Source organism: Helianthus annuus, chromosome 8, assembly GCF_002127325.2.
Source record: "Helianthus annuus cultivar XRQ/B chromosome 8, HanXRQr2.0-SUNRISE, whole genome shotgun sequence".
Lineage (NCBI taxonomy): Eukaryota > Viridiplantae > Streptophyta > Magnoliopsida > Asterales > Asteraceae > Helianthus > Helianthus annuus.
Window position 1 is genome coordinate 42,944,528 of NC_035440.2, and position 7,688 is coordinate 42,952,215.

The following is a 7,688-nucleotide window of genomic DNA, read 5'->3' on the forward strand; positions in this document are numbered from 1 at the left end:
AAAAGCCATTACTCCATCCATCCGGTAACGACCAAGATGTACAACGACTTGAAACAAAATTACTGGTGGCCTGGAATGAAAAGGGATGTGGCGAAGTATGTAGTGCTTGACTTGTTTACAAGTCAATGCGGAACACCAAAGACCCTATGGAAAACTTCAGCCATTAGATATTCCAGTTTGGAAATGGGAACATATCACCATGGACCTATTGACCAAACTACCAAAGACGAACCGAGGATTTGATGCTATCTGGGTGGTTGTTGATAGACTGACGAAAAGTGCTCACTTTATCCTTATATGTGAGACTTATACGTCCGAAAAGATGTCGGAGGTGTATACCAATGAGATAGTGGCACGCCACGGAGTACCGGTATCCATCGTGTCCGATAGGGATACCCGGTTTACTTCCAAATTCTGGCAAGATTTCCAAGATCAGATGGGAACAAAACTATTTATCAGCACTGCATACCATCCTCAAACGAATGGGTAGAGTGAAAGAACGATACAGACACTAGAAGACATGTTGAGGGCGTGCATTATCGATTTCGGGGGCAGTTGGGACGTGGATTTACCATTGGCAGAATTTTCTTATAACAACAGTTATCATGCCAGTATCGGCATGGCCCCGTATGAAATGCTATATGGTAGAAAATGTAGAACCCCGGTGTGTTGGGGTGAAGTGGGTCCACGTGAACTGGCCCATAAAGATATAGTTCGAGCAACTAACAAGAAAATCGATGTGGTTCGAGCCCATTTGAAAGCGGCTCAAGACAAAAAAAAGTCTTATGCGGACAAAATACGAAAACCAATTGAATTTCAGCTGCGCGACAGAGTTATGCTGAAAGTATCACCATGGAAGGGTGTTATCTGATTCAGAAAAAGGGGGAAACTAAGCCCAAGGTTTATCGGGCCATTTAAAATCATTGACCGGGTTGGCAAGGTAGCATATCGCCTTGAATTACCGGAAGAATTGAGCGGAATCCATGGCACGTTTCATGTGTCACAACTCCGAAAGTGCTTAGCTGAAGAAACGGCTTATATCCACTACGATGATATCGAGGTGGACAATAGCCTTAACTATACGGTAAGACCAATTGAGATTCTAGATCGGAAGGTTAAAGATTTGCGGAATAAGAGAATTGATCAAGTGAAGATCAAGTGGGAGCATAGAAAAGGTTCGGATACTACATGGGAATCCGAAGAGGAGATGCGACGTCTCTACCCAACATTATTCGGTACGTATTTCGGTTTCGAGTACGAAACCCTTTTAAGGGGGATGGACTTGTAACACCCCGAAAAAAATATATATCTTTTATTATAAATACGATGTCAGTAAATAAACAAAAACAAACTAACTAGGAATAAAAATAACCTAGTTAGAGGAAAAGTCTTGTAGTAACATGCTAGTGGGTTAAAACACCTAAGATAAGAACCTGATAATAGATGGGGGACCAAAGCTGTTAAGCTTGAAACTTAAATTATTAAAAAAAAAACCAAACACACACTTTGAGTGTGTGTCTGGTTCGTACAAAACACAGGGGGCGACCAAGGAACCTCCAACAAACCCTAATTCATGTTAAATGCCCCAAATTGAAGACCAAATTCAGTTCCAAATCAAAATCCGAGCATAGAATAGTGATCTCCTCTTAAAAGGGGTCAAAAGGTATGTAAATTTCATAGAAAAGTTCCATCTAAATTTCTGGATGAACATAAGAAATTCGAAATTGATGTTGCATGATTGTTGTATGTATGAATTTGAAGTGAAATAATGCCTAGAAATAAACCCTAGTCATTAGATTGATGAAATTATGCTCAATACTTGTGAATTCCATAATCACCAATGTAGGTAATTAGTGGGTTTTGTAGAAACATGATAAACACTAGGATTATGATTGTTATTTTAGTGTAATTTGAGTTCCATAAAGTGATTTCAGAATGTGATGTGAAAAAAATGACATGAACTTGCTTAATAGATGATTTATTTTGGCTACATAGTTAATCATGAGCTTAATTCTAAATTTCCAGAAATTATGCCCTTTAGGTGTTCGTAGAAATGCCTAAAAGAGAGCCTAATATTGAAAATCTGATTGAAAAACGCATACTTGCATATTTTGGCGAAATTATGCGTGGAATGTTAAAAAGGGGTTCTAAACAATTCGTGTTTGAACTCTATAAGAAAGGAAACCGGAACGTCGAGCGGACAAGCCGGTGGTGGCGCGCGTTTGAAGGGGACGCTTTGAAGGTATGTAACTTGTTTCGTTACATTATGTAAATTTGATATTGTAATCATTCATAGTTGTGTTATAGAATAAGGATTTGTATTAGTTGAAGTGACAACGATCACTACTTGATTGAATGAGTCAAAATTAGATTAGATAATGTTTGGTAGTCGTTGAAAATGGAGGATTCCATAAACGAGCCAAACGGGTCAAATAATTGTCTACTAGTCATTACGGAAATGATTAAATATCATTTGGAATTATAGATCACGAAGGCGTAAAACCGTGAAATAGGTAATGATACGCCGATGATCACAAGCCCATGGAATGGGTATACATGCTTAAAAGTCCCAATTTTGAGTAACATAAATTTGATGCAAACCATGCGGGTCGAATAAGTACAATAGGGGTTTATAGAATTTCAGGCGTAAACTTAATTTTTGATTTGCTAATCATGATAGATGTGTTGGTAATTTAATTACGGACGCGTAGGAAAAAGAATCACTTAAAACGGACGCTTAGATAAAAAGTTATGCAGGTTTGAAGTTGATATTGTGAAAAATTAGAGCTGGGCAAACAGGTGCAGGTTTAAACTTGCACGCGCTGGAAAATGGTCTCCCCCGCGGCACACGGAGGGAGCCACTCATTCTGTCGCGACACGCGGGGGTCTCTCGCAGGGCGCAAAAGCTTAAGGGTGATCTGTCGCGGGGCGCGATAGACCCAATGTTCGGAAATTTTATTTTCTTTTCATTATTTGGCATTTGAACTTGATTATACGTGTTTTAATATAGTCAAAACTAACATTTAATGTGGTTTTGACATTAGGTGATATTGGACTCACTCCGGATGGCGATCAAGCATGTTTTCAAGAACCGAACACAACTTTTTGAAGCTTCCGTGTTTAATTAACTTTGTTATAGACAATGTTCATGTTGTAAACTCTTAACTTATCGTTTTTGGATGTTTTAAACTAGTTAGCAGTTAACTAGAAATACTGTTACTATGTAAACTTCCGTTTGGTCTAACGTTATGAAAATAAGCATTTTGGTTTTTAAAAATGTGTATTTTTTTTATTAAAATCTTAATAAAATGAGACGGGTGTTACACCTCCTTTTTTGAATGCCAGCCAGGTATTGAGTATTATACACTAGTTGTTATATTAAGCCCCTCATGCACTTCAAATTTTTCATGTTGACACAAAACCTAACTTTCTTTGCATAAAACCCCATCCATGAAACACTTATGTTTTATAACTTTTAACCAATCATGTCATTTTCTTTTTAAATAAATCTCACCCAAAATAGGATGTTACAAATCTTTCCCCTTTCGTCCCCGAAACCTTATTAACCATAGGAGTTTAGACAATTCACAATCTTAAGACACTATTTGTGTTGACATCTAATTATATATGAGGGAACTTATAGATTAAAGACAAGGTTAGATTACTTACTCATGTGATCATTTGTATCCTTATATTACTTACCTTTAAACTTCATGGGTGAAGGATAATGTGAGTTCTCCTAAAATTTTGATAATCCTTGTAGCTTCCATTAACAACTTTTTTCAATCCACATTAATATACCAACCCTTGGCTCGTTGGGTCCAGTACACAGTCCACAATAAACATCCTTTGTGTTTACATATACATGTCATTCATGTCTTGCTTCCCAGGGAATGTAAAACCAATATCATGTATCCTCAACTACAAGTTTACCCCAAGAATAGGCACCCATAATATTAGCATAGCACTTCTCCGCTCCCTTTTCGAATTTGACAACTTATCATAGCACTTCTCAGCCGCCTTTTCGAAACATCTTTTTATCTTTTAAAGGGATTTTTTTTAAAGATTTAGCCTATTGCTCCCTGGCTTATCCAGGTAATACTCGAATAATGGCTTCTTTGACCCGTGAATCACCTTTTATACTAAATTTAAAACGAGGGAACAAAACTTTACTGGTGAAGATGCACGTAGTCTTCTTTTAAAGGGATATCGGGATGTCTTACCAAAAGAATTTCAAACATGAGGTCCAATTAGATGACTACTGAAATGAACTTCCGTCGTAGCATGCAGGATATATAGCTCATTTCTTGAACACTTGGACCAAATTTTACATTTTTTAAGGATTCAGGGCATCTTTATGTTTTTTTTTTAAAAAACCTCAGGATCGGCCTTGAGAATTCGTGTACTATGTTCGAGCTCGAAAAAACGTGCCCTTAGGCCTTAATGAAATTGAGTATTGGGCTCACTAAAGGTCTAAACCTAATGCCAATGGGCTAATAATAACTAATATAAACCATAAAAATAGTTTTGTAAGTGGGCCTATGTTGGTCTTTGTATGGGTATACCCTATTAATTTATTTTTTTTTCAATATACATATCGGATTTTTTTAGAATATCGTGTCCTTCGAAATATCATGCCGTGGCCGGTGGTCCTCCCCGCCCACCCTCATGGCCGGCCATGAAAAACCTCTTCCATGCTACCTAAAACAATATCTTGATGAGATGAACATGACACATCTGAATGTTATTCTTCATACGCATCGGAGTCGTAGTCTATCTCATTACAAAGATAATGATTTGTATCAATCTACAAGAAAAGTCGTTATTTTTTGTGTGAGTGTATTTTCGTATGTGAATAAAAAAAATAGAATAGATACAACCATACGTATATATTTTACCTCTAGCTCAATTTTCTCCAGATTTGGGGAATTTTTTATTAAAACAGTAAGAAAAGTCAATCCATAGAGGTTATGAAAAGACATTTGTTTGAAACAAAAGTATTTGAGGTGGGTCTGGAATAAACCACTTGAACCATATATAAACCAAAACACTTATCAACCACCAATGTTTAAAAAATAATAAATAAATAAAAATCTTTATGTTATATAAAGCTGGATAAATATTACCAGATGATCTCGCTCCAAATTGTCAGATGTTCAATCACAGGTAAACACTCGAATAGCTCAATCATGGTGGATTTTTCATGCCCCAGAATATCTTCTTCGAGCATAAGCTGCAACAACTTACTATATTCAGATAAGTTTAGAAAGCCCAAGAGAATGGGTAAGTAATTACTTATCAGCCTAAAGCTCTTAAGTGATGTTGAAGTGGATAAAAGATATAGAAGTGTTTTTCTAGAGATCGTTACACAATACAAGGTTAAGCTTATAAGGCTACAAAAAGCATTGAATATCGGTTGATGGTCAAGACCACACCAACGGAGATATAGTTCCGTTAAATGATGCAAGGAGAAGACGCATAAGGGTAAATTATACAAAGTTTACAAAACTTATCAAACTCAAGTCTTAATTGCTTGATGGTATGACTCCTCAACAAATGAAAAATTATCTGATCAAGTTCACAAGAGATGTAACCAATTTTTGAAAAGAGGTTAACTTAATCTATATAAAGGGTAAACTCGTGTATTGGATCCTAGCGCAGTGACATAACTTGGTGTATAACACATAAAAGTTTACTTGTCCCCATTATTTGCCCTCCATACGGCTCAGAAAAATCAAGTTTAGGATTTTTTGTCCATTTGTACCTCTATTCCTTCGAAAGGATACTTGTCTTGCCTCTTCAATTGGTAAACAACATAGGATGATTTCTATTATGGTTTGACGAAGTGTGATAATTATATCCAGAGACAAACATATAGCTTTCATCTCAGAGTGTGTTTGTTGGATCAATACTGTAAAAAGTAGTTATTGTAAAGAACAATTTAAGATAAACAATGTTTACCACACTAACAGCGAAATTAAGCCAAATTAAAAACAATGGGAAATGTAGAGCAGAATAACCGAAATATTCAAAGAAAAAGTAAAGTGCATACAATGGTGTGGCTATACTTCTTATGCTCATTCAAATGTAGGTTAGGGTGTTTGGACTTGTGCTTGAAAGTGATAATCTGCTGAACACTACAGTGTTAGTTACCATAAGTTATCTACTTTTGTCTATGATCAACTTATAAACAGTCAAAATAAATTTAATACCATGCACAACTAAGTCATATAGCAACATTAATATTCATATAATCATCAATAAGAACAACAAATGATACTTCAGACATTACATTTATCTTATATAAATATTCATCAACATGCGTAACAAATATGTGGTCCTATTTCAGTTTTATTTGACTCAAAACATAATCAACTCGATTGCAAATGAGTAAATATCAATAAAAAACATATTAAAGTGGTGGGGAAGAAGAAAAGTCAATAACCGATAAAATAACTGACAGTAACAAAAACCTAATCTGTGAGAATGGAAACAAGTAACCGACCCTTTCTTTGTTTATTTCTACCCAACACTTATGTTCCCCCATTATGGGCTATATCAGCCCACTTTGAAAGAATTTTAAGGCCCAATTCCTAAAGTGATCCAATATGTGATGAGAATAACCAGCTATCAATAGAATTGGTTATTGGTCATTTGGTCAACTTGGTTAAAACTAGTTGGTCAATAACTGTTTCAAGCATGCCTAAAAACCTAATATACCGGATTAGGTTATTAAACCAAACCGGTTAACCGATTATATAATTTTTAATTAAAAAAATCAATTAAAAACTCATAAAGTTCATTTTTATTTATTATTAAAACTTTATAATTGACAAAGCATGGTTTCGTCTAAGAAACATAAAAAAAAAAAAAAAAAAAAAAACCAACCAACTGGGGTGTCCCAGTTGGCCAGTCCCATCCTTTCTCTTCCCAGAGACTCGGGTTCGATTCCTGGGAAGGTCACCAACCACCCACCTCTTCCATGGGGAAACGGATCGACTCGGTATAGGGTATTAACCCCCAGGTGGCTATGGGACTACGCTAACCTGCGGAGTGTCACACTCCGACGGTTGGGAGGACCGTGGAATATCCCCCCCCCCCCAACATAAAAGAATAGTGAATACATTTTAGTTTTTTTGTGTGTATATTAACTAGTTATTTGGGGTTATAAAATAGCTACAAACCGGTTCTCACTCTAAAGCTCATCCTAAACCGTTTCTCATGTATCGGTAACGAACCGGTCTTGATTAATAGCCGGTACAGTTATTGAAGCCGAGTTTTTTAACCACATTATTTGAATTAAAAAATTAGTAGTTTAATTAAATTAAAACTATAAATACCTGAATAATCTAAACCATTTTCACACAAATTTCCAACCAATCTTCTTCGTATACTCTTCAATTTCACTCTACCGTAACTTTTTTAGTATTGTAAGTTTTTTATTAGTACGATACTTTTTTAAGTCTTCTAATCATGCTCGCAAAAGTCGCTAGGCATTCCCTAGTCGGATTTAAGAGTACCCGGGAAGTACTCGGTTTAGGTGGAACTTGGGAAGTAATTAGCCTAAACAATGAGTACTCGCGCCTCGGCAGCCTACCTTATAGTGAATAGTCGGTCTTCAAGACCTTGTTTTACAACTATGCTTCTAATATTATCATTATCATTACTATCATTATCATCATCAATCT

The 7,688-nt window shown here is 36.0% G+C and overlaps 1 long non-coding RNA gene across 2 annotated transcripts; it reads left to right on the forward strand.

Moving 5' to 3' along the window:
- The first annotated feature begins 1,524 nt into the window (after nt 1-1,524).
- LOC110871070 lies at nt 1,525-3,241 on the forward strand. Of its 2 annotated transcripts, none has more exons than XR_004864346.1 (3): nt 1,525-1,663; nt 2,026-2,242; nt 3,045-3,241. It is a non-coding gene; the product is annotated as an uncharacterized LOC110871070 (long non-coding RNA). The 2 variants fall into 2 exon arrangements; XR_002553462.2 differs by having other exon boundaries at nt 2,042-2,242.
- The last annotated feature ends 4,447 nt before the right edge of the window (nt 3,242-7,688 follow it).